At 43.6% G+C, this 27,894-nt stretch overlaps 1 protein-coding gene and 1 pseudogene across 1 annotated transcript in view; one reads left to right on the plus strand and one right to left on the minus strand.

Moving 5' to 3' along the window:
* SNX9 (sorting nexin 9) overlaps positions 1-27,894 on the plus strand; it is a 121,363-nt gene that overhangs the window by 15,802 nt on the left and 77,667 nt on the right. The gene's annotated exons all lie outside the window — the stretch shown is intronic.
* LOC120245169 lies at positions 2,020-10,286 on the minus strand (annotated as a pseudogene).

Raw genomic sequence — 27,894 nt, forward strand, 5'->3', positions numbered from 1 at the left:
AAACAAACAATTATTCCTATCATTTAAAATTCGAGAATAAATCCTTGACATCTTGAACTCTCCAGTCTGATGGTATGCAGTATTGTAAACACATTCATAAATTAATAATATGCTCTACTCACATGGCTTGATATGCATTCAGATGAGGACCATGCCCTTCTAGTTTAGCTAGATGCTTAGGTGATGGTTAAAATGATTATTGATTGGGGTGCCTGGGTGGCTCAGTCGGTTAAGCGTCCAACCTCAGCTCAGGTCACGATGTGGGTTAGAGCCCCGCGTCGGGCTCTGTGCTGACAGCTCAGGGTGTGGAGCCTGTTTCAGATTCTGTGTCTGCCTCTCTCTCTCTGCTCCTTCCCCACTCATGCTCTCTTTCTCTTTCTCTAAATAAATAAAAGTTTAGAAAATTTTAAAAAATGATTATTGATTGGCATTTGTATGAATCTGCCAATGTTAATTTAAACCAGATTTTACCATAGGTAATGTGTGTGTAGCTAACACAGCATAGGCTTTGGAATATATGTGTGTGTGTTGCTCTTCTCATGTCGAGTCACTGTTCTTAGCAGAATCCTCGGCAGACGAGGCCCTTCCAAAGCCTTTCTGTCCAGTTGGACTGGTGCCAGCAGTGGGAGGATGCTGTGGATCAGGGAGGAGTGGGATTGTAGAGGCACCTATTATATCAGAGTGACCTCCAAGTGATGGTTAAAAAGTTGATGAAAATGAAGAATGAAAAGAAAATACCGTCTTATTTTAATTTAGGAATATGTAAATATACATTTACTCACCAATCCTCTGATAGAAGGCCAAGGTCTGATCAGAGCTCTAAGTGATCCATCTTGTATAGTCTCAGAAGGCATTGCCCAGGATTTCCATTTTTAGTTCCTTTTCAGGAGCTTTTAAAGAATTTAAAAACGGGACGCTCAGTCGGTTAAGCGTCCAACTTCAGCTCAGGTCATGATCTCATGGTTTGTGGGTTTGAGCCCTGCATCGGGCTCTGTGCTGACAGCCAGCTCAGAGCCTGGAGCCTGTTTCAGATTCTGTGTCTCCCTCTCTCTCTCTCCCCCTCCCCCACTCGTGCTGTCTCTGTCTCAAAAGTAAATAAACTATTAAAAAAAAAAGAAAAAAAACAAACTTAAAAACAATTTCAAAGCCTTGGGAATACAGAGTTCTAGATTTTTAAAAATTATTATTTCCCGTTTGTCTTAACTGTTGCCTCAGCTACATTACTTTGACAGTAAACTTTTTAGCAACTTAACTTATTGTAAAGGTTCCTCCAAACATTCAGTTTTCTAGAAACAATTACTCCTTTTTCACAGCCTTGCGTGAAGGGCACTAATAATCCAGTTGCGTGGCCACAACCACAAGTGCAACTAGGTAAACAGGGGTATGTGCGGGCATAGCCTGCTACACGCGAGAGTTCAGCCTGCCACGTGCTTTTCCCAGAGCCCAGACGGCGTCCGTAAAGCAGGAGAGTTGACACAAAGGGTACAGGCTGTGTGACACTCCCCCGATAATGAGTCACACTGCTGAGATTTGTGGCTGGTTACCTGGGATTGCCTGGCTTGGACTGTGGTTCTCATGGACCTGCGGGCTCGGAGCAGAATTGACGGGAGATGATGAATTCAGTGTCTGTTCCTTACCCAGTGTCCTGTCATGATTCAAATGATGAGACGAGCTTACATGACGTTTCCAGTGAAGATGGATTCCAGACCGTTACCTAAAGAATAACAAGATGGAGTTTACTGACGTGATGTGGTATCATTTGTTTCTATTTTACGGAAGAGAATGGTACGGCTCTTTAAAATCAGAGCTTTTACAGGTGTGGGGAACTCGATGGTTTACCGTTTCTGCAGTAGTTTTTCCTTCCATCCTGGAAGTAAGGCTAGACTTAATCCTATGAAAAAATCATACTCTGCCGGTGGTGATGGACACAGGAAGCTTTCTCAGCATTTCAGCGCGGCCTGTGCTCTGTGTTGACTAGAATTCGCAACTAAAGTGCCTAGGGTGTTAGAAAACGCGAGGTCAAGCAGGGCCTCTGGCCTTGAGGCCGTCCATAGTGTTATAAAACCCAGCAAACAGAAAGCAGCTGCACGAGAGCATATTCAAGAGGAAAATGAAAGACACAGCCCGCTCGCTGCAGCTCAGGACGCCCTCTCCCCAGCCTCCTCGGCTTTGTGGCCTCCCGGCCACCGCGCCGCTTCTGTTCTGCTCTTGATCACACGGTATCTCTTTCCCCTTAGCCTTGGAGGACGGTGACTCCTCCTGGAGTGGTTAGTAGTAGACATTCAGCAGAAGAGGTTTTGAGTCAGCGCCAGGAGCCACCTGGGGGTGCCGGAAAGGCCAGGCTTTGCCACCGGAGCGCCCTGGGGCACAGTCCTGGCTTCAGCACTCACTTTCTCGCCTTTGACCGCAGGCAGGTGAATCACTCTGGGCTGTGGCTCCTTATCTGTAATGATGCAGGCGTGTTAAACTTCTGGTGTGCAGGACAGTCTCAAAGTAAAGAGTATAAAGAATCATCGTCCCCTTGGCCCAAATGTGAACTCTGCCATCCCTGGATGAGACATAGAGTCGTGGGGAGGGGGAGGGGGTAGTATTGTGGGATGGGAGATAGGCCTAGAATTTGTTTTTTTAAATTTTTTTAATTTTATTTTTTTAAAATAGTTTATTGTCAAATTGATTTCCATACAACACCTAGTGCCCATCCTAACAAGTGTCCTTCTCCATGCCCATCACCCCCCTTCGCCTCTCCCCACCCCCCATCACCCTCAGTTCTCTGTATTTAAGAGTCTCTCATGGTTTGCCTCCCTCCCTCTCTGTAACTTTTCCCCCCTTCCCCTCCCCCATGGTTCTCTGTTAAGTTTCTCCTGTTCCACATATGAGTGAAAACATAAGGTAGCTGTCCTTCTCTGCCTGACTTATTTCGCTCAGCATAACACCCTCAAGGTCCATCCATGTTGCTACACATGGCCAGATGTCATTCTTTCTCACTGCCATGTAGTATTCCATCATATAGATAACCCACATCTTCTTGATCCATTCCTCAGTTGATGGACACTGAGGCTCTTCCCATGATTTGGCTATTGTAGAGAGAGCTGCTGTGAACATTGGGGTCCATGTGCCCCTATGCATCAGCACTCCTGTGTCCATTGGGTAAATTCCTAGCAGCGCTATTGCTGGGTCATAGGGGAGTTTTAGTGTTCATTTTCTGAGGAACCTCCACACTGTTTTCCAGAGGGGCCGCAGCAGTTTAAACTCCCACCAACAGTGTAAGAGGGGTAGGCCTAGATTTTTAGATTGTGGAGGATCCCGAATGCCAGGGAATGAATTTGAAGTTGGTTTGATCTTAGGTGATGGGGTATCGTTAGGAGTTTTGCTGTGAATGATGCCTGTTTATCGGTGGACTTTACAGTAGGGAGCACAGATGGCTGCGTGAGGGGGAGGTCGTGGCAGGAAGATCAGTCCAGGGGCTCCTACGTGGCAGAGGGTTCGGGGCAAAGAACTGGGTTAGAGGCCACTCTTTCCACCCGCTGGTCATTCGACCTCGAGGCCTTCGTGTGTGTAATCGTCTGAGCTGCTCTTCCTCCTGGAAAGCTAAGTCAGCCACCACCATGGGGCTATTATGAACATTAAATCAGGGCATATGTAAAGTGCCTCACTGCCGGAGAGGCGTGGTCCGTCTGCACCTCTCCTCGCCCACTTGGAGTTCCTTCTTGGTTGTGCTATTAATTTGCAGGAAGGACCAGTGGGAGGGAAAGAGAAGAAGCTGGCAGAGATCTGGTCGGAGACGCATTTCATGCCCGGTAGAAGGTGCCTTGTTGGGACCGGGCCGAGCAGCTTTCCTGTCTTCTCGATCTCAGATGTTATGAACCTCTTACTTGTAAACTTCTTCTGTCTGTTGGTCGCTATTTAGTCTAACTGTCTTATTTTGGCCATGTTTGATTCATTCTTCTGTTGTTGGCATAGGAAAATTTAAGTTGGCTCTTCGAACTGCATTTTATTTTGCTAACTTTGGCAGTCTTATTTTACTGCCTTACACTTGGAATACAATAAAAACCAGGTCTAGTCTTGTGGTTTTATGTCAGCTGTATGAATCTAGAAGAGAAATTGTCCTAAAGAGGAACCACAGATAAAAATAAGTCCTGGTTCAGAGTTCTGCCCTTCATCCACGTAGCGGTTTAAAAGCAGACATCCACATTACTCACGCAACCTGGTTGTATGTGTATTGATGTTGAAGGAAGAGCATCATTTTGAGGAGTTTAGTTTTAAAGATCTGTGTATTTCATTTAAAATAGTGTTCTTGAAATACTTTAATGAAAAACAACATTTTTTTTTCATTTAAGACAGAGGATGCTTTATTCAGACCCATCAGAGAAATGGACAGCTGAGGTCTGTAACAAAGTGGTGTGTTTCAGAGCAAAGGTCAGTAATTATATATGAGAATATATAGTGCTACCTACACATTAACTTCAGGGCACAGATCAGAGTTTGTTGATCAGGATCAACAGAATCAGCACCAACCTCCTTATAATGTTTTTCAAGGGTCGCCATGCCCTCACGGGCCTCAGAGAACTTCCCTTCCTCCATGCCCTCACCCGCATGCCAGCGAATAAAGGCACACTTGTCATACATCAGGTCAAACCTGTGGTCCAGGTGAGCCAAGGCCTCGGCCTGCACACAGCTAGCTCACCCTACTTTGGCCAGGTCTGCACCAGGTACCACACTGGGAGGCAGGTAACTGATGCCAACTTGGGAGCCAGTGGGGTGCCAGTCCACAGACGGGATGGTATGCGTGGTCTCACTGGTGGCAATGGCAGCACTGACATCTTTGGGAACCATGTTGCCACAGTACCCCGGGCAGGAAGCCATGGCCAGGGTCACATTCTACCATATGGTTGGCTGGCTCGGAGCAAGCATCGGTGATCTCTGCTCCAGAAAGCTATTCAAGGTAGGCTTTCTCAGCAGAGTGACAGACAGGAGCATATGTGGCTGGAGGGAAGAAGACGCGGGGATAGGGTACCAGGTTGGTCTGGAATTCTGTCAGATCAACATTCTGGGCTGCCTCACATCTGAGGGAAGCAGTGAGGGAGGGCACGATTTGACCTGTCACCCTATTCAGGTCAGTGTAGGTTGGGTGTTCAGTTCCGAGGTTTCTATGATGTGTCATAGATGGCCTCATTGTCTACCATGGTGGCCCAGAATGTTCCAAGGTGGTGTGGGTAGTGAGGATGGAGCTGGAGGGCTCTGCTACAGCTGCGGAAACCTGGGCTCTGCGTAAATGGAGAACTCCAGCTTGGACGGCTGGTCACAGTCGGCAGACATTCCGTCAGCAGGGAGGCGAACCCAGAAGCGGCCCCTGCCCCCGGGCAGTGGAAAACCAAGAGGCCCTGAAGACCTGTGCCCTGGTTGGCCAGTTTCCGGATTCAGTCCGAGACCAGGTCAGTGATCTCCTTGCCAGTGGTGTGGTGCCCTCGGGCGTGGTCATTGGCAGCGTCTTCCTCTCGTGTGAGGAGCTGCTCAGGGTCAAAGAGCTGGCGGTGGGTGCCAGCGCGGGCCTCCTCAGTGACCGTGGGTCCCAGGTCCACCAGCGCTGGCCTGGGCATGTGCTTGCCAGCACCGTCTCACTGAAGAAGGTATTGAAGGAGTCATCGCTTCCCCCATGGGTCTTGTCACTTGGCATCTGGCCATCAGGCTGGGGGCCGTGTTTCAGGCAGCGGAGCTTCCAGCAGGCATTGCCGATCTGGGCACCGGCCTGGCCACCGTGGGCGGAGACGCATCCACGCGTGGCTGCCAAGCAGATGGCAGAGAGCTAGAGGACAGGGGTTGGGTCCTAAAGTGTGACTCAGGCAGTCCATGTACGAGAACCCGCCAGTGTGAGATACTTAACTCAGATTCTTTAAATAGGCCCAAAGGGACTTGCAGGTCATCTAGTCTAACCCTGTCATTTTTCATGTCTGAATGCTGAGGCCTAGAAAACAAATATTCAATGTCTTTTACTTTATACAGTAATCATGGTTGTAGTCTTTAAGAAAAAGGCTTGTTTTTAATGAGTTCTACTTTCAGGGTAATCTTTTTGAAACCAGGAAAGTATGTGATACAAAAGAAGGACCCTGAGAGATGAATTTTTTAAAAACGTCATCTGTTTTGATTTTTGAGCCGGGAGGGCATTGCTGAGAAGGACTGAGGCCACGTACGAACTGTGCCGAGATTAGTCATTTCTTCCGTGGGCCCAGGAAGGAGCAGAGGAACTGAGGTAACATACCTGACATCTTCTGTGCTGCTTGTGGTAGGGCTCGAGGCCTGTAATTTAGTTTTCAGTATATTTTATTCATAGGTTATATAATAATATTACCTGTTGTCTCCCGAATACTGCCTATTTTTTCATAGAAACATTGGGGAAGTCATGCTAAAAATGAGGTGTTGATTTTTTAAACTCTTTTGTAAATGTTCTTTTGTATTATTTGACCTCTTGTTTATTTATACTTAGCACTTCCCCAGGGCCTTTGCACTTCCTGTCCTTCCTGCCGTACCGGGCATCGTCCTCCAACCCTGTTCCTCATCAACTAGCTCCTCATTCTTAGGTCCCAAATGACACCTTCTCCAATTGCCTTTCCCCAAGCATCTTAATGTAGCCCTGCACCAGCCCGTTACTCTGTCACATAACCTATTTGCTCTCATCATCCTCAGCACCAGCTGGAATTACCCTGTGTGTTGACTGGCATCTCTTTCTACTAACGCACTCTGCGGGAAGGGAGCCCCGCTGTTCGCTTTTCTCCACTGCGTCGACTGGGAACGGGGCCCGGCAGCAGTGACTGCCTGTTACATTTGATGGCAAAAGGAATCATCTAGCTTCAGTCTGGTTTCTAGCCATCAGCTTTAGTGACTCCATTGCATCCCAGGAGGATTGCCTGATGGCGTGGAGCTAAAAAACGAAACCCAGGATATTGGGGGGGAAATTCTCCCCCAAAATTACGGTAGAGTTTAAGAAAGTACAATTAAGAAGTGTTTGGGATAAGCGCTGACATTTTGCAAAGAAGTGGTTAGCTTATAAACTCAAGAGATTTATGATTGCCTGTCAAAATAGTGGCTTTTGGTTCCTTTAGCTGGGATGGCAAACCCGGACTCCTGAAGGTTTTCATCTCAAGAAAAGTGTACCTTCTGTAATGTCATCACTGAAATAGGGAGGTTGGATATGTTTGGAAATGGCCCAGAATTCATCAGCTCGAACATTCTAAACAGCTGTTAGGAGGTAGCCGCTGTGCTGTGCGATGACTGCGTTAATAATTCATCCCTCTAACATATTTGAGCGACCGCCGTCAGGTGCCATGCTGGACAGGACCGAGAAGGAACCTGCAGTGGAGGAGAAAACAGAAGTAAACCAGCCACACTCGCATAGTGCAGATGCAGTACTGGGGGGAGGGGACAATGCAGGCCCCCCGGCAGTTCTCAGGAGAGGCATGTGACCCATTTCACAGGTCTCTAGGGTGCTTCCTATAAGTGCAATCTAAGCTGGGACTTGAAAGGTGACTGGGACTTAGGTAAAGAAGGAGGGAAGGTATGTATAGATTGGGGTTTGTCAGTGTACGGATGACTGAGGTCGTCAGGGTGGGTGTGATCCAGGCAGAGTGTATACGGCATGGGGCCTGGGGGACACGAGCCTTCAAGGGGAGCCTGCCTCCAAAAGCAGCCTGAGAGAGGAGAGACAACAGACGGGAAGTTGTGGGCACATGTGCAGAGCCGGAGGGAGGAAGATGTTTCAGGAAGGAGGAGACTGCAGCATCAGATGCGGCCAAGAGAAAGGCGGGGCCAGCCGGTTGGCTGCGGGAGGGTTGGGGATGACCTTGGCCAGAGCTGTTCCGGGGGCGCAAGGTGGCAAAGCCGGACCGCAGAGAGTTAGAGAGAGGAGTAGAGGAAGTAGACACAGTAAACATGGACCACCTGTCCTAAGCTGGACATTTCTTAGATTAAGAGAAAGCAGTGGTCAAAGGAGTGCTTGGAGTTGAGGGAGGACTCTGTTCCTTTTTAAAGATGTGACAGACAGGAGTGATTAGATGCTGGTGGGAAGGAGACAGGAGAGGTTGAAAATACTGGAGTAGCTGGAAAGTATAACTTGCTGAGCGATGTCCCGGTGTGACTGGGGGCGTGGTGGTCACTTGCGGATTATCTCTGTCGTTTACCCGAGGAGTTTTCTCATGGCCTCTCCTACCTTCTTCCTTCCTTTCCTTCCTTTCCTTCCTTCCCTTCCTTTCCTTCCTTCCCCTTTTGAAGTTGGAGCCAAGGCCAAGTACTTACATGTAACCCCTAAGAATGCCCTAAAGCAAACATTTGACAGTGAAACTTATCACGTCTGCTTTATAATGTTTGCTGACTGTGTTTAAAGTATTGTACCATTCTTTATGGCTTCTGGTGACCTCTGAGAGCATGCCTTTGACTTTGCAGGCCCCAGCACTGCTAGCTACTAGTCGAGGTGAAGGCGGCTTAGTACCAACTGTCAGCTACAGAAGGCTAATTACATAAAAGGAAGAAAAAGTACAATTAGGGCACCATTCATTCCCCCCCCACAATTGTACATCTTTACTTATTTATATAATCTTCAAAATTGTGGTAAAAAGTACATAAAGGTTACCATTTTAACTGTTTTTTAAGTGTATATGATTCAGTGGCATCAGTATATTCACAGTGTTGTATAACCATCACCCATTTCCAGAGCTTTTTCGTCATCCCAAATGGGAGCTCGGTGTTGTTATTAATCAGTAACTCAGCCTCTCCCCTACCAGCCCACGGTGGCCTCTGTTCTGCTTTCTGTCTCTATGAATTTGCCTCTTCGAGGGGCCTCATATAAGTAGAGTCAGGTAATATTTGTCCTTTTATGTCTGGCTTCCTTCACTTGGCATGGTGTTTTTCTAAGTTCATCCATGTCTTAGCCTGTCTTAGACTGTTGTCCCTTTTTATGGCCGAATAATACTCCATTGTTAGTTTAATTTTTTTTAATGTTTATTTATTTTTGAGAGAAAGAGAGACAGAGCGCCAGCCGGGGAAGGGCAGAGACAGTGAGGGAGACAGAATCTGAGGCTCCAGGCTCTGAGCTCTCAGCACAGAGCCTGACATGGGGCTCGAACTCATGAACTGCGAGATCATGACCTGAGCTGAAGTCGGACGCTTAATCAACTGAGCCGCCCAGGCTCCCCTCCATTGTTTGTTTAGTCATCTGATGGACACTTGTATTGTTTTTACCTTCTGGCTATTGTAAATAATTGTTATATAAGTGTTTGTATGTTTAAATTAAAAAAAAAACTTTTAAAAAATGTTTATTTATTACTTTGGAAAGACAGAGAAAGACAGCATGAGTGGAGGAGGAGCAGAGAGAGAAAGGGAGACACAGAATCCAAAGCAGACTCCAGGCTCTGAGCTGTCAGCACAGAGCCTGACACGGGGCCCAAACTCATGAACCTGGAGATCATGACCTGAGCCGAAGTCAGACACTTAACCAACTGAGCCACCCAGGTGCCCCCATTAAAAATTTTTAAAATGTGTGTTTATTTTTTAAAGAGAGTACACACCTGAGTGGGGGAGGGGAAGAGCGAGAGTGAGAGAGAGAGAGAATGAATCCAAAGCAGGATCCAGATTCTGAGCTGTCAGCACAATGCCCTGTATGGAGCTTGAACCCACGAGCCATGAGATCATGATTTGAGCCGAAGTCAGATTCTTAACTGACTGAGCCAGCCAGGCGCCCCTATTTTAAAATTAATGTTTAATTTTTAGTGTTTACTAGATACAATAACTAATTTCATGTTTAATGTTAACCTTGTCACAGGTAATGGAATTAGTTGACATTCCTGAATTAGTTTCCATTGATTTCTCCTCCTCATTGGGGTCTAGTTTCCTGCCTGGTAATATTTGATTGGATGCCGGACTTAGTGAATTTTAAGGGTGCTAGATAATTGTGTATGTTTCAAAGCCTTCGTGAGCTGTGTTCTAGAATGCAGTTAAGTTACTCGGAAACAGTTTGATCCTTGCTTTAAGTTTCGTAGGACGCAATTAGGTCGGCCTTTAGGGCTGCTTCCCCCCACCGCTGAAGGGATGCCTGTTGGAATGATTACCCAGGATCCTGCATCACAGAGGTTTCCCGCCATGGCTGGTGGGAGCCCCAGCCTTTTCCAGCCCCGGGCGAACTTGGTCTTCCTGCTGCTTCTGTGGTTTTCCTTCCACCATTGGGTGGTTTTCTTGCCTGCACGTGCTAGTCGGCACTCTGTCAGGGTCTGGGACTTGGAGGAAGGGCCCCAGAACGCCATCTGCTCCCTCTGTCCCCTTCCCACCCCCCCCCACCCCCCGTCCTGTCTTGGGTCCTCACTGTGGAGACATCGCAGGCTTTGCCCGGGGATCCCCCCCCTCCCTGTGGCCCGCAGTCACTGTGGCAGTTCTCGGGCTCGCCTCCTTGCCCGCCCCCCCCCCTCAAGATCACAGCCCTGGGCTGCCTGTTGTCCGTGGCCCAAAAACTGGTTTCACAGATTTTGTGCAGCGTCCGAGTTGTTTCAGGTGGGAGGGTGAGTCCGTGCCCGATACCCCATCGTCTCTGAAGCTGAAGTTTGCCCCCGATTTACCAGGATGTTTTTGTCTACCTTCTAAAGTGGGTTTTGTTTAACTCGCCTTTTCCTAGGACCGATTATCTTCAGAAGAAAGAGGGGCCCGGTGTCGTCCTTCCCTTCCCCGCGCTCCCCTTTCCTGCCCAGGGTAGCCGTTTCGTGGTGACCTCTACCCGCCGGCTGCTGCCACGCGCGTCCCGCGTCCGGGGTCCGGGACCCCGGTTGCCTTGGGCGTGTGTCTGGGGCAGGCTACCAGCCGGCTGGCAGGGGGCCGCGTCCCGGTGGGGAGTCTGCCCGCGCTCCGCCTGCCCCCCTCGCCCGCGTCCTGATGGCAGCTGGGTGCCGGCACCAGCCCTCCGCTTTTCTTCTCCTGACTGCCCAGGCTTCTGTCGCGTTGACCTTGACGTGCATTCCGTACAGACGGCACATAGTGGGGCTCTGCCTTTGTTCTCAGCTCGGTCTCTCTTTTCACTGAAGCGTTCAGACTACTTACATTTAGTGTAATGATCCATTTGATCCGGCTCAAGTACCATCTTGCCGCTTCTTTATTTGCTGCCTCTGTCTATTGTTTCAGTTTTTCTTTTCCTTTTTAGATTATTTAATAGTATCTTTATCTTTATCATTTGCTTATTAGCTCTTTATTCATATATGTTTCTTTTTCTCTTTTTCCTCCCTTGCGTCTGCTCTCAGGTTTGTGGTCTCAGCACACTCTGCCCCCGCCTTCTGGTGTCCCGTGCGGCAACTCTGTAACCTTGTCCTTCCCCATCTGCCTCCTGTGGGGGGGGAGGTTCGTCTGCTACAGTTTATTTCCGGTGGTAGAAGCCCCCACAAGTACACTGTTGTCCTGGTTTTAAAAGTCAGTCATCTTTTAGGGAAGTTGAACACTGAGAATTTTTTGCAGACGATCCACATATTTACCATTCCTTATAGTGTGTGTGTGTGTAAAAATGTGTAAAAAAAAGTGTGTGTGTGTGTGTGTGTGTGTGTGTGTGTGTGTTCAGGCTTCCATCCAGTATCCTTTTCCTTCGGTGAAAGAACTCCCTTTAGCGTTTCCTGTGGTGTCGATTTGTTGGTGATAAATTCCCTCAGGTTTTGTTTGTCTGAAAATGTCTTGATTTCAACATTATTTTCGAAGGATGTTTTTGCCATGTAAAGAATTCTAGCTTGATTGTCTTTGTTATTTTTATTACATGAAAGATAGATTTTTGACTTGTTTCTGATAGGAAGTCTTGAGGAGTTCTTTTTTCCTTTTTACGTCGTGTGTCTCTTTCTCCCCCCACCTTCAGCTGCTTTCGAGATTTTTCTCTTTATTGCTGATGTCCTGCATTTGATTATGAAGTCTCTTTGTGTGGTTGTGTGTGTGTGTGTTGCGTGTGTGTGTGTGCGCGCGCTTTTTTTGTTTGTGGGACTTACTCAGGTTCTAGAATCTGTGGATTATAGTTTTCACCAAATTGGGAAGTTTTTGCCATTTCTTCTTCAAAAATGTCTCGTCTGCTCTGCCTCCCTGCCTTCTGGGGTTCCAGTTACATGGCGTTAGGCTGCGCGGCACTGTCTCACAGGCCATGATGGCTTTGCCCATTTCTTGGCTTCTTTCTTTCCATTAAGAAAGAATAAGTTCTATTGCTATTTGTTCAAGTTCACTTACCATTTCTCCTGGAGTGCCTAATTGTCCGTTGAGCCCATCCGGTAAATTTTTTTTATTTCAGAAATTGCATTTTATACCGCTGGTTATTCCATTTGGGTCTTTTTTAAATAGCATTCATTTTTCTCCTTCTTATAATCAGATGTTCCTTTAAGTCCTTGAACCGTATTTATAGTAGCTATTCTAACGTGTCTGCCAGTGTTATTATGTCTGACATTTCCTGGTGTGTTTCTATTGACCGAAGTTTTTGTCCTGGGTCACATTTTTCTTTCTTGGCTTGTCTGTTAATTTTTTATTGGACAGTGGACATTGGTTGGCATGTTGCTGAGTGTGTGAATTGTATGTTCTCCCTTTAAAGGGTGTTAAGGTGTTTGGTAAGTTACTTGTGAATCAGTCCAATTCAAGACTTATTTAAGGTTTGTTTGGGGAGGGGGATGTCCAAGGTAATGTTATCTGAAGGCACCTGGAGCCCTAGCCCAGCCGCATGGGGGTCTCTACCTAGCATGTTGTGGTTGTGTTCCTGAAGCTTCCCCACGGGGTACTGAGAACTGCCTAAGCTCTGAGCATTCTTCCAGCCCCCATCTCCGCTGTGGTGGTGGTTTGCTTGGCTGTAAAGAGTTCTACCCTATTGTGTGTGGCTTCATCAACAGGCTCAAGGAGACCTCCCTGCAGATTCCCGGAGCTGTTTCTCTGAGTAGCTGCTTTCTGATAGTCTGTCCTCAGCTCCCAGCTGCCTGAGAGCCTCCCGGAGCCCTGGTCCCGCTTGCTCGCTTCACCTCAGCAGGACCCGCGCTTCCCACTTGGGGCTCCCTGCTTGGCTCCTTCTCTCAGCATTTGGGTCAGAAGCTGCCTCCAGGCAGAGAGCTGGAGCCTTCAAGGGGTCACCTCGGCTGTTTCTTTCTCTCGGAGTCACTGTCCCGTGCTGCCCTGTTGTTCGGTATCCGGAAACTGTCATTTCATGCATTTTGTACAGTTTTCCAGCTGCATGTGGTAGTAAGAGGGATGGTCTGGGTCCAGTTACTCCACTGTGGCTTCCTGCTATTTGATTTCGATTAATTTTGTTACATTTATTGAATTTTGATGTACTGCTTATTCATTTAATGTACCAATCCTTCTCTCTTTTATTTTTGCCTGATCTATAGCCTCTTGAACTCGGCCTTCAATAGTTTTATCCTTTTAAGCCCCTCAAGTTGATTCAGGTTATTCTAGGAAAATACTGAAGTTCTAGGGCACACGTTTACTTTTGCCCTCCTGCACACATTCAGCCTCTCCGTTCATCCACAGGGTCTCCAGCTAACAGTGAGGACTGTGTGACAGCTCAGATCCCCTTTCCCATACCTTTCCCCAGCACACAGTGAGCCCTCTGAGAATCTTTGTATTGTTTACAAAACATGGGCTTCCGGGAAATTTCAGTTCATGAGAGGAACTTACGGCACCGAATAGAATACAGTATTTTGATAGATTCCTTTGTGATAACTGTTTCTTCTAACTTTCATGAGATAATGTTTTTTTTTTTTTTTTTCTAAATGGAATTGTTGGAGGACTCGGTACGAAGTAATCAGTGCAGTCAAGGGCTCAGGAGTCCTTGACCGTGAGCATTAGCATAGGCTGATGGGGGCTTATGGCTGAAACAGGGATTTATTTTACAGGACAGTTTAATCTGATAAAAGTTTTCAGTCTCCTGGGGGAAGTGTTTCAAGGTACTTTGTGCCATTTTGGAAATTGCTGAGTTTGTGTTTAAGAGCAAGATGAAATGTTGAAAGATTTTAACACGGTCCTTGGCTATTGATTTTTGTTTGTGGCTGCAAAGTGCTAAAAATAAGGTGTCGTCATTCCATATTCTTGAAGTCATAGTATGTTCTAGGTGCCCTTTAAGTGATCACAGTACATTTGCGATGGAATTTATTTGTAATTTCTCCCCAAATAACCCTTTAGGATTTTGAATGAACCTGCCGGGCATTTAGAGACTGACCTCTCGGTTAGCCCTGTGTTCTCAGGAATGTGGTGTGATTTGCTGATGGGCGTTCTTCACTGAAGTGCTTCATGCTCGTGGTGGTCTCTTCTGCTTTGCATTTTGGCTTTTGTTGCATATTGGGAATATCCGCCCAGTTATATTTTTTTAATGAAGTTATTATTTATGAAGAAACTTGATTTTTGCCAGTTTGCCTTTAAAGTGGTGTTCTTGTTACATGTTCATTGTTGTAGGATTTTCTGCAAATGATAGGGGTCGAGGGACTCCCGTACCTGCATGCGATGCTCCCCACACACAGTGGTGAGGGGGGTCTGAAGGGGCTATTTGACCCTGTGAGTGTGGGGGGCTGCTTCTCCCAAGATGTGCTCAAGTAACACATGACAGAGAACTTTTGTGGGGATGAGTAACCCAGTACTCAGCTCTTTCTCTTGACCCCCAAGACTAGTTCCAGAATGCTTGGTAGGCTAGAAGGGGGACACAGTTAAGGACCAACTTTTAACCCAATACAAAATGTGTGTGTGTGTGTGTGTGTGTGTGTGCGCGCGCGCGCGCGCGCGCAAAAACCCCGAAGGTCGCAATCACTGACCTTTACTGGGCCCTTTGTGCCAGTCACTGTTCCAAGCGCTTTGTATTTATGACTTCATTTATCATTGGTGTCACGAGGCACATGCTGTTACCCTTATCTTATTCTGGAGGAATTTGAGACAGGCTTTAAGGAATTTGGCCAAGTTTAGAAAGCTGTTGAAACGGTGGAGGAGGGAGTTGACCCCGGCGTGGTCTGGCTCCAAAGTCAGCTCATAATTACCATGTTGCCAGTGATGACATTTCCTCTCCCGTTTGTGGGGGAATGAAAATCATGGTCAACATGCGGCGCTGGCCGGGGCCAGGGGGGTCCTCCGCTGTGACTGGGAGTGTGTCCATTTTCAACCAGGTGTCTTGGGGATTTGGGGCACTGTTTGCTTTTAAACTCTTCTGCCCTCCCCCCCCCCCATTTTTGCTACAAGGCTCCTGTCCTTTTGCAACAAAGCTAGTTCAGCTTAGGCTGGGAGGCAGGGTAGCTTCTCAACCACAGCGAAGTGAGTTTCCACGTGCTGCGTCCTGGAGCTGCCTGTTGGGTTAGACACCTTGTAGCTGTGATGGAGAACAAGGTAGATGTGCTGATATGAACACTCCTCCAATTACATAAAACATGAAATGTAGAAGAGCATAGATACCGTGGTTCTAATTGGCTCAGTGCGTGTGCTAACATGTGTCAAATGCGCGACGTTTGGAAGGCCACTTTCACATCCGTTAGCCCTTGGGCCCTGTGGCAGGAGGAGAGGAACATTTTTTAACTTTTCCTTTTGTAAACTTCATTGTGTTGCTTTTTTTTTTTTTTTAATGTTTATTTTTGAGAGAGACAGAGCGTGAGCAGGGAGGGGCAGAGAGAGAGGGAGACACAGAGCCTGAAGCAGGCTCCAGGCTCAGCTGTCAGCACAGAGCCTGACGCAGGGCTCGAACCCATGAACCGTGAGATCATGACCTGAACCGAAGTCAGACGCCTAAGGACTGAGCCACCTCAGCGCCCCTGTGTTGCTTTTATTGTTATTGTAAAATGTAATTATGTGTATATGTGCAGCGAAAGTAACAATACTCAGAATGGGAACTCCAGGAGGACTTAGTACAGATTCTGTCTGCCCCCTCTCCCCTCTATTTAAGTAACACTTGGTAGCATTTTGTGCTTTGTTACAACCAAGGACGAGTTCCCTAATAGATTGTAGGATTTTCAGCAGAATTCTGGGCTTCCTAGGTAGAGGCATTAAACAGTTCTTCCAATTTTTAATACTTTTCACCAGGCAATAGGTTTATGTTAATTAAAAAAAACCACAACACCATGAGAATGGTGCAGAGAAGATGACATAGGCAATTCCTATCTGTCCCTGCCCCCAGCCAGCTGGCTTCTCCCCTTGGGGACTGCGTTACCGGTTTCTTTTCCTTCCTTACAGAGATCGTCTGTGCACACATGAGCAGAGGCATTTCCCCCCTTTTTTCACACAGATGATCTACTGGCTTTATTTTCTTATTTAACACATCCATTAGAGACAATTACACCTCTGGAAACTAAGCAAACCTTAGTCTTTCTTTGCTAGAGCACGCTGTTCCATTTTGTGCAGCGCCCTCCTCTCCTCACCAGTCCCTAGTGCTGGGCTGTGCCCGCTCACTCACCACTGTAAATGGTGCTGCACTGAGTACCCTTTTATGCACAGCACTTTGCAAATGTGTATTTCTAGACGATGCGTTCCCAGAAGTGGAATTTCCAAGTCAGAGAGTCTGTGTGTTTGTAATTTTCATAGATATTACCAGATTGCCTCTCACTTCCATCCGAGCTGTAGGAATAACCTATTCCCTGAACCTACGTCTTCATCAGCGATGATGTTGTTACGAATTTCATTTTTGTTTCTCTGCCATGCTGATAGGTGAAAAATAACGTTTGGTTTTATAAGTGAGGTTTTATATTTTTAAGAGCCATCTTTACCTTTTTTTTAAAATTAATTTATTTTGAGAGAGAGAAAGAATTCCAAGCAGACTTCACACTGTCACTGCAGAGCTCAGTGTGGGGCTCGAACCCATGAACTGAGAGATCAAAACCTGAGCTGAAATCAAGAGTTGGTGCTTAAACTGACTGAGCCACCCAGGCTCCCCCCGCCTTTTTTTTTTTTTTTTTTTAAACAAATTTGTAGGTACCCACTGTAGAGTAGGAGAACTGGTCTTTAGTCTGTAATATGAATTGCATATTTTTTTGTCATTTGTCTTTTCTTTATTATCACTTATTTTTTATCTTACTTATATTGGCTTTTGCCAGGCAAGGCAAGTATGTTTTATTTGGGTGAAGAGAAATTTCTGTCTCTCTCCCTTTATGGACTTTAAGATTCTATTTCACATGTGAAGCCTTCCTCTACTGCAAGATTATTTTTTAAATTCCCCTCTATGATTTCCTTTGGTATTTTTTGTAGTTCCTTAAAAAGTTTTTTTTTTTTTTTTTTTTTTTTTAAACCCGTGGAGAATGTCAAGCATATTCAGAGGCAGGATAGTATAATGAAGCCCTACGCACCCATTACCAAGCTTCAACAACTATTCACGCCTCTTGTTTGGTCCAGACCCCATCAAGTTCCCCTCTCTTGTATTTTCTGAAGAAATGCCAGATCTTTTCTCACTTCATCTATAAATATCTTAGTGGATTTCTCTGAAGATGGGTAGTACTTTAAAAATATAACCACATGATGAGCACGGGGTGTTATATGGAAACCAACTTGACAATAAACTATCTGTAAAAAAATAAAATAAAAAAATAAAAATATAACCACAATGCCATTTTGATACCTAAAAAATTGAATACCTTTTAAATATCCCATAGTTCTTAAGTTTTCAGATTTTTTTATTATATCCTATCATAATCTTTTTTTTTTTTTTTGCATTTTGTTGGACTCAATCCAAGTAAAGTCTATGTATATTGCAATTGGAATCAGTCTCTGAAATCTCTTTATTTACAGGTTCCCCTGTTTTACCCCCTCCCCCAGCAGGCTTGGTTTTGTCTTTGAGATTTATTTGTTAGAGAAAATGGATTCTGTAACGTCTGGATTTTCCTATTGCATCCTCATTGCATACTTAAATGTATTTCTTTATACTTGCTATAAAGTAGTACTAGGATCTAGAATGTCCATAAGACGCAGATTCTTTTTTGCTTTCAAGTCGATTTCGTAATCGGCGTTGTATTCCATCAGAAAGCAAAGAATTTCTGGCTGTCTTTTGGAGGCATTATGCTTAGATACATTCAATTATTAGGGGTTTAAAATGATGTTTTAATTCTGTTATTCCCTTTTCAGTTATTTCATTTATGAGCTGTCTTCAAGGTTCACCCATGTTTATGCACTTTGTAGAATTTCCTTCTTTTTAAAAGCCTCGTCTGTCATTTGTGTATACCACATTTTCCTTACCCATTCACCCGTCAGACATTTAGTTTGTTTCCATATCCTGGCTATTATGAATAATGCTGGAGTAAATATGGGTGTGCTAATATCTCTTTGAGATCCAGATTTCAATTCTTCGGGATAAATACCCGGGAGTAGAATGATTGGATCATATGGTAGTTCTAGTTTTAATGTTTTAAGAAATGTCCATACTGTTTTCCATAGCGGCTCTACCATTGTGCATTAGCGAGAATATTTTATAAAGGGAAATTTACCTGCTACTTGATTCCTTAGCAATACAGTTTGTAAAGAAGGGTCGAGATAAATGCCAGATTTTTTTCCACCTTCATTTACCAGTTTTCAGAATGCATTGATTCTCTCATATCCTATAATTGTGACCCATTATTTTTATCGTTTTGAACTCACAGATTTAAGTAAATTTGACACTTCAGGCCACTGCAGCCTTTATCCTCATTGTTGCCTATATTGCCTCTTGTTCGGGTAGCGAGCTCCGCCGGACGTGGGAGCCTGTGTGTGTCCTTTCGGTACCGTCAGCGCAGGATTGGCCAGTGTCTTCCATACCTGATAGGAAAGAGGCCCCAGGCCCATCGTTGTATGTTGTGTATGGGCTTGTTCTTGTTTGTTTTCTTTTTTCTTTTTTTTTTTTTTTAATTTATCTATTTATTTTTGAGAGAGAGGGAGAGCACAAGTGGGAGAAGGGCAGAGAGAGATCTGAAATTGACCTGAAATCAACCAGTTCTCTAGTAAATCTGATTCCTTTTGATGAAGAATGCTGTTTGAAGATTCTAATCTGGGCACTAGTTATGTGATTTTTTTTCCTCACTTTTTCTCCCACCTCCCTCCCTCTCTCTCTCTCTCTCTCTCATAAATATTTGGTCCATCTTAGAATTTATACTGGTGTAGAGCATGAGGTAGGGATTCACTTTTTTCCCCCCAGAGATCTGCTCATTTACAGGAAAACAATATAATGCCCTCATACCACTTGTGATACTGCTACTTACTATTAGCATACACGTCTTTGAGACTAGTTGTGGACTTTCTACTTTTTCTCTTCTCTGCTTGTATTTTTGGCGATTTTTTTTTATTCTTATGTATTTATATGGCCAAACATATCTTAGGATCAGTTTGTTCTGTTTCAGGAAAAAAAAATCCATTCACTTTTTATTAAAATCTGTGAACAGAGAGTTGCTATCTCGAAGCTTCGCATCTAAAAACACGGGAAGGTTCTTTGTATGAATTAGTTTTTGTTGCAGAAGAAAGTATCTCCAAACGTCTGTAACTTAACAAAGACATACTTTTTCTTTAGCCCTGTGGGTTGGCTCTTGTGGTCTGGAAAGCCCAGCTGAGGCTGGATAAGCTTCGAGTGGCCTTCGCCCCGCCCCATGTTGGGGTCTCACCTCGCACAGCTCAGACAGCTGGAGTAGGATGGCGTCCTCTGTAGAGGCTAACCCAGACTGACTCTGTGGTCACAGGGGCGATCGTGGTAACGAAAGAGGGCCAACCTCGGTGTGCAAGTGCTTTTCATGCCTTTCTTCTGTCACATTTGCTGTTACTTTCTTGGCCAAGGCCAGCGCATGAACAAGACCAGAGTTAAGAGGTGGAAAAATACCCTCCACTTCACGGTGGGAGGAGTGGCCGTGTCACACTGCAAAAGGATGTAGGGATAGGAAGATTTATTGTGGACTTTTTGCAGGCAATCTGCCACACTGCCCAGTTTTTCCAATTTTCTGTGTCTTTCAGGGACGTTTTAAAGCTTTTTCCGGATAGGTTTCTATTTTTTGTTACTATTACAAATGGTGTCTCCCTCCTCGCATTTTAATTTGGAATTCTTGGGTAGGTGGTACGTGTATGCAGTTAAGATGGAAATGATGTGAAAAGGAATCCACTGAGAAATCTACTCTTTTCCTCTCTCATCTCTATAGGGAACCAATTTAAAAATAATTTATTTATCTAGTGCTTTTTGGTGGAAATATTGGCAAATATAAATATCCTTCTATCTATGAAAAATAGTAGTATTCCGTATGCCCTGTTCTGCAGTTTGCTTTCCTCACTTAATGGTATTTTCCTTCCATGTCAGCACCTAGAGATTGTTCTCATTCTATTATGGCAGTATAATATCCCGCGTGGTGATATAACATGGTTTATTTAACCAGTTCCCTATTGCTGGACACTAGGGAGGTCTACAGTCTCTTTGTATGAAAAACAGCGCTGTTGTAAACACCCTGGTGCGCAGAGGTGCGTCTAGAGGATGGAGCCCCACAGTGAGATTTCTTTTTTGATTTATTTTTTTTATTAGAGAGAGAGAAAGTGTGCGAGTGGGGGAGAGGGGCAGAGGGAGAGAGGGAGAAAATCCTTAGTGGGCTCCACACTCAGCGTGAAGCCTGACGCAGGGCTCAATTCCCACGACCCTGGGTCATGACCTGAGGTGAAATCAAAAGTCAGACACTTAACCCACTGGGCCCTCCAGACACCAACCAAAATGAAATTTCTGGGTCAAAGGGTAAATTTATCTTTAAAACTTCATTGAAAAAAGAGAGAGAGAGAGAGAGAAGAGAGGGAAAGAAGCCACAAGAGAGACTCTTAATGATAGAGAACAGAGGGCTGATGGAGGGTGGTGAGTGAGAGATGCGCTTGATGAGGGATGGGCATTAGGAAGGCACTTGCGATGAGCTCTGGGTGTTGTATGTGAGTGATGAATCACTGGGTTCTGCTCCTGAAACCAGTATTGCACTGTTAACTAACAAAAATTTAAATTTAAAAAGAAGAAAGAAAAAGCTTCTCCACAGCGAAGGAAACAGTAGAACTAAAAGGCAACCTACAGAACGGGAGAAGGTATATGCAAGTGACACGTCTGATAAAGGGTTAATATCCAAAATCTGTTAAGGAACTTCTAAAACTCAACACCCAAAAAACACATAATCCACTTTAAAAATGGGCAGAAGACATGAGTAAACATTTTTCCATGGGGGGCATCCAAATGGCCTACAGACACATGAAAAGATGCTCAACATCACTGATCATCAGGGAAATGCCAGTCAAAACTACAATGAGATAAACCTCACACCTGTCAGAATGGCTAAAATCAACAACACAAGAAACAACAGGCGTTGGTGAGGATGTGGAGAAAGGAGCCCTCCTACACTGTTGGCGGGAATGCAAACTGGTGCAGCCAGTGTGGAAAACCGTATGGAGGCTCCTCAAAGACTTACAATTAAAACTACCGTATGATCTAAAATTGCACTACTAAGTATTTACGCACAGGGTACAAAAATACAGATTCAGAGGGGTACTTGGACCCCAATGTTCATAGCAGAATTATCAACAATAGCCAAATTATGGAAAGAGACCAGATGTGCATTGACTGATAAATGGATAAAGATGTGGTCTATACACACACACACACACACACACACACACACACACACGAAATGGGGTATTACTCAGCCATAAAAAAGATAGAAATCTTCCCATTTGCAACAGTGTGGCTGGAGCTAGAGAGTAAGTACTATGCTAAGTGAAATGAATCAGTCAGAGTAAGAAAAATACCGTATGATCTCACTCGTGGATTTTTAAGAAACAGATGAATTACGGGGGAGGGGGATGGGAATAGCAAGAGGGAAACCAAGAAACAAACTCTTGGGGCACCTGGGTGGCTCAGTCATTTTAGCATTTGACTTGAGCTAGGTTATGATTTCGCGGTACGTGAGTTCGAGCCCCACATCAGGCTCACTGCTGTCAGTCTGTCAGCACAGAGCCTGCTTCCAGTCCTCTGTCCACCCCTCCTCTACCCTTCCCCGACTTATGAGCACTCTCACTCTCAAAAAATAAAGCATTAATATATGTATGTGTGTGTGTATATATATATGAAACATATATAATATATATATACACACACATATATATAAAACAGACCCTGAAGTATAGAGAACAAACTGATGGTTACCGGTAGGAGGGGGAAGGAGTTAAATAGGGGATGGGAATTAAGGAGCAGACTGGTGTGATGAGCGCTGGGTGACATACGGAATTGTTGAATCACTTCTATTGGACAACTGAAACTAATATTACACTGTTTACTAACTGGATTTTAATAAAAAATAAATAAAAGCTATTATTCCTTTGAAAAGAAAAAAACAACTATATTGAGATCACATTTCTCCCTTACTGGATTGGCAAAAATCCAAAAGCGGTAATTTATTCTGTTTGTGAAACTTCTAGACTACCATCACATTCATATATATAGATCTTGCTGGTAATAGTTTAAATTCTATAATCCCTGGTGGAGATCTGGCAACATGTTCCAAATTAATTTTCCTTTCCTTCTGTTTGAAATTGAGCATTCTTTTTTTTATACATGTAAGTACCATTTGTATTTTCCTATGAACTGTTTTCCCCTCTGCCCATTTTTCTGGGTTACTGGTGTTTTTGTTAAGCTCTAGAAGCTCTATGTATTAGAAAGAGTAATCCTTTGTGATACGAATTACAAAGATTCTTCTGTTTATGACTTCTGTTTATGATCCTGTATTAATGATTTTTTATAATAATTTTCCCCAGCCATGTTATAGGGATCAGCCATGGCCCATGAGCGAGATCTGGCCTGCCCTGTGTATTTTTGTAAAAAAAGGTTTGATTCAAATGCAGCCACACATTTACTTGCCTGTTGTGTATGGTGGCTTTTGCACTACAGCGACCGAGGCAGACTGTCTGGCCAGCAAGAGTTAAAATGTTTAGTACCCCACCCTTTACAGAAAAAGGAAAACTGACCCCAATTTCAGGTAACCACATCAAAGTGTTTAGCATGATGAAGCCATTTGGATGTGGCCTTAAAAATAAAAAATCCAGGTAACGTTAAATGTGTATGTGCAGTTATGAAGGAGAGTGCGGAACAGGCAGCCACGCGTGGGTGTCAGAAGTGTCTGTTTTGACGTGTCACTTGGTTGTAGTGATATTATGTGTGATATGCCCAGTTGGATGCCTCCTAATCGAATAACTATTAAAACACCTTTGTCTGATGGTTCTTATATACAGTGCAAAAGAAGCTTTGATCTGGGTGAGTTTGGGTAGAAAGTCTCTTAAAATCAGTCTCTAGCAATTTGGTTTGGTTCAGAGGATTTCCTTGTTTCCAGAACCAATTCTCCATGCGTGGAATACAGGGAGGGGAAGGTAATGTGGAAGTGGATGTTATAATGTGATTTATTTATGATAGCTGTTTAGAACTTTTCTGTTCCTCTTATAATTATATAATTGCCCTTTGCTACATTCAGATTTACAATTATTCTAAATATGTCTTGGAAATTCATATTCCTGCACTCTGAATTGTTTCTGTTTACATTTCTTTTTGTCTTGGAAATTTCCCAAATTGTTCACCTAATTGACCACTAGTTAAAAAAAATTCCTCTAAGTGCATCATATTTCAAGAAAACTGATAAAAGCCCATTTTAGGAAAAACACTTAAAGAGCACATCACGTTCACTGTGGCAGTTCATTCCTGACATTTTTGCATAAGAAAAGTTTTCATCCATTCTTAATGGCTATTATTGGTTCTTTGTAGAAATTTCTTCTGGGAAAAGATCTTTTATAGAACAACTATTAAAATAAAACCTTAACAAAACATTAACATCTTGACTATATTCTTATTTTAGAGGTGGAGGAGGGATAGAGGGACAGGGAGAGAATCTTAAGCAGGCTGCATGCCCAGTGCTCGGAGCCTGACGTGGGGCTCAATCTCCTGACTATGAGATCATGACCTGAGCTGAAATCAAGAGTCGGATGCTTTACCAACTGGGCCACCCAGGTGCCCCTTGACTATATTCTTGAATAGATATTAAACACATTGCTTGTGAACATTTAAGGAAACAGACTATTTCCTTTGTCAAAGAGCAAGAATTTGTGTCCTTTAAGGGCCATTCTAGCTGGACCAAGGATCAAAGTGGCATGAGACACATTAACAGGAGAAAATCAAATTTAATGGCATATGCACGGGGAATCCACGCACATGTGGAAATTCCAAAGACTGGCCAAGAGTTGTATGTGTCGTTGTGAACTGAGAAGAAGGGGGCAGGGATTTCAGAGGAAAGGAATGTTCTTCACAGGGCGATAAGAAGATCAGATGTTTAGTAATTAGATGCTTGCCCTGCCTTACACATAGGTCACTCAGATAAAGTTTATCTCCGCAAATACCCTTATTCTGGGAAAGACCCCCAGTGTAGATTTTTTCTGTGTAGTTAAGGGAGGGGCAAAGTTTCCTTTGAGCCCTCGGGGTCTCAACTGCCTTCAGCTCAGAAAAATCCCCAGGCCAGAGTGGCCCAGCTTGGGGTGGCCTGCCCTCTGCCTCTACGTTTCCGAGAAGGGAACGTAGTAAACATTGAGCTGATAGGTTGTTTTACCCCATTGAACCAGTCTCTTAGCCCTGACAACAGGTCAGTATAGTCACCCTCATTCCAGGAGGTGGTGATGCAGGAATGTGCTCGAAGTTAGGCCCGTGGTAGTGAGGCGGCTGGGAGCCCTGTGCGCGGGGCGCCAGGCTCATGTCTCCGAGGGAGCTTTATTGGCTCCATGAAGTCACCATTAGTTCCCAAAAGCTGTCTGGGCACATCTGAGTCTATGCATGTCCCTCTCAAATAGGACATTCCACTCAGAGCTTCGGTAATACTTTGGTGGTAGTACCATGTGGTAATACCATTTTTTCCACTGGTGTCCTGTCATGAGAACAGATTCTTATTGAACTTTTGCAAATAAATAGATTGCCGTAAACAGGTAAGACCACTCACTGAGAGTTTCTGAATTCTGGAGGGTTCAGATACGGAGAAAAAAGTTTCAGTTTGTTCAAAAAGGTGTATTTTATCAGTTTACAGTACGTCGATTAGCTCAAGAGAAAAAGTCTTCTTAAATCTGGGGAAAACCAAAATATTTTTAAAAAGTCAGCAGTGTTCCCAACAAGTCATAAAAAAAATGTATTTATCTTCCTCAGTTTATTCAGTCCCACATTCTTATTTCTTCTGCTTGAATCCAGTTCTTCTACTAGTTCCAGAAATTTTTACCTCGTTTAGTTTTATGATCTGAAGGTTACCAGAAACCTGCACTCGGATTTTTTTCCATGATGAAACACATTTGCAGGAAACTTTCATAGAGGCATCTGAGTAAAAGTATTACTATCTGTAAACGATAAACTTAAAAATGACCATGGTTGAAGATATAAGCAATTGGCAAAGAGATTGGGTTATTTTTGTGACATACACTTCAGGATAATTAACATACCAGGACATCAGTTTTCTAGGAGTTTCATATAATTTTTAGAACACTTAACTTTAATAATATATCTACGTAAGTATAATGCAGGAAGGTTTAATGGCACTTATTTGACAATGCTTCCAATGTAATTTAACATACTAAATAAGCCTGACTAGTTTCTCAAATCTTTGAAACATTCCACGGGCTCTTTATAACACCTCAGACTGCAGTCAGAAGACTTTATTTTAGAATTTGATTTTGGGAAGTATGTCAGAAAATATCGAAAGGTTTGGACATTTGATTAAATAGAATTATAAATCACTATGAAAAAATATTTAATTATCCATTTAACCACAGTGACAGCATAGGATTTCAAAGGCCAATACAGAAGATTAATTACATAGTTGTGAGCAAAATTTAACTCTTCATATTAAGACTCCGTTTTCTGAAGTGGTCAAAGAGCCGATAAACATAGGAAATTATTTTGGCAAACATAGAATAATTGTTAGGCAGATAACTTGAAAAGAAAAACCTTTGTGTACCATTTCTTACGGAGAACAGACCAGTAAGAGTTCAAGAGAACTTTGTACCTTTAACACAGAAGAAACAAAATCATTGCACTAAGGTACTTTTGATATTAAAACTCATTTACTTATTTAAAGTTATCTTAATGTCAGCCAGTACTGGCGACACGTAAAGTTTCTTTCTGATGATTGTTTCTCCATAAACCTTACACACATTTCTTTTTCACATTCAGATGTTGTCCTAAACTTTCCCCTTTTAAATAACCAGTTTCACTTGAGGACAAAATTCTTTTCTTTTCCCTCAACAAACCTGTATTTTATTCCTCATACTTTTTCTTATCAAAAGCACATCCCATTTTCCTCACATACCAAGTTGTCTCCTCTATTTCCCGTGCTCTTAATTACATTTATTAGAATTCTTAATGCTTAGAAACCTTAATTTCTAGTGAAAACTGAGCAGTAAGCAGTTGTGAACTATTAAACCAGAATTCTTTAGATTGGGAGTTTTATACTTTATATGAATTTTTTCATAGTACAGTAAAGCACAAGGCATATTTATTAACAGACCCAAAAGTATCCTTAGTTCCTCTCTAGTAAGAAGTAGATGAACCACATTCATAACATGTTTCATTATTTTATCTTAATTGAAAATTATATAGACAATGAACTTTACTCATATTTAACTTAGCAAAATTTTAAGTTTTTACGTTACCTAAGATTTTGAAAGCTACAAACCTTCTCATTTTATTTACATCTATTTAATTTACTTGTTCTGAAAAGTTATGCTTAGACTACCCATAAAACTTCATGAGGCATTAGACAAAGTAGTTGTTATTGTAAGTTTTTTCCCTCTGACAGATTTTGCAACAAAGATACCATAAATTTATTTGACTTCTAGTAAACACAAGCAGGATGAAAGTTTATATTTAATGCTGATAACTGTAATTATGTGTCTGCTTTAATTAAACCAGCAACCTTAAATTGGCTTTCATACCACATATTATCCCAGGTCACGGGAACTTGAGAAACATTTGGGTTAGTTTCCCTTCTTTCTGAGTTTTAGGGTGGCCAATCCTTTCAAGTGCTTGCTTTCAGATCAACTAAATAAAGATTTTTTATAAATTAACTTTAGCAATACCATCCAGAGGTAGAGAAAATATCTCACAATTACAGTAATCTTGGACACACACAAAAAATACACAGGCAAGATGTAAACAAAATCTTAATTTTGTTTTTACTCATATTTGTGGAGAGGACATTACAGGCCCAATTTTAAAAAAAAATTTTTTTTGCGTTCATCTATTTTTGAGAGACAGAGACAGGGTGTGAGCGGGGGAGGGGCAGAGAGAGAAGGAAACACAGAATCAGAAGTAGGCTTCAGGCTCTGAGCAGGTGTTCAACAGCACAGAGCCCAATGTGGGGCTCAAACCCATGAACTGTGAGATCATGACCTGAGCTGAAGTCACACACTTAACTGACTGAGCCACCCAGGCACCCCAGGCCCAATTTTTAAACACTTCCCTCCTTCAATTTCATGAGATTGTGGGCTGTGTTTACATTTCAAAGACATCATAAGATTATTAATTTCAAGGGGCAGTGAAAGAATGTCAAAAAAGTTTTTTTTTTTTAAAGTGTTTCAAGGTAATTGCCATTGAAAATTTAAGTTTTTGGGGTGTCTGGGTAGCTCAGTCAGTTGAGCGTGCAACTCTTGATTTTGGCTCAGGTTGCAGGGTCATGGGATCAAGCCCCGGGTTGGGTCCATGCTGAGTGTGGAGCCTGCTTGAGATTCTCTCTCTCTGTTCCTCTGCCCCTCTCCCCGACTGCCCCTTGAATAAAAGAGAAAAAAAAAATTTTTAAGTAAAATTTACTTTTTTTTTTTTACAAATAGTTTATTGTCAAATTAGTTTCCACATAACACCCAGTGCTCATCCCCACAAGTGTCCTCCTCCATGCCCATCCCTCCTCCCCCCCACATCCATCAGTC

Source organism: Hyaena hyaena, unplaced genomic scaffold (genome assembly GCF_003009895.1).
Source record: "Hyaena hyaena isolate Hyena2069 unplaced genomic scaffold, ASM300989v1 scaffold_405, whole genome shotgun sequence".
Taxonomy (NCBI): Eukaryota; Metazoa; Chordata; class Mammalia; order Carnivora; family Hyaenidae; genus Hyaena; species Hyaena hyaena.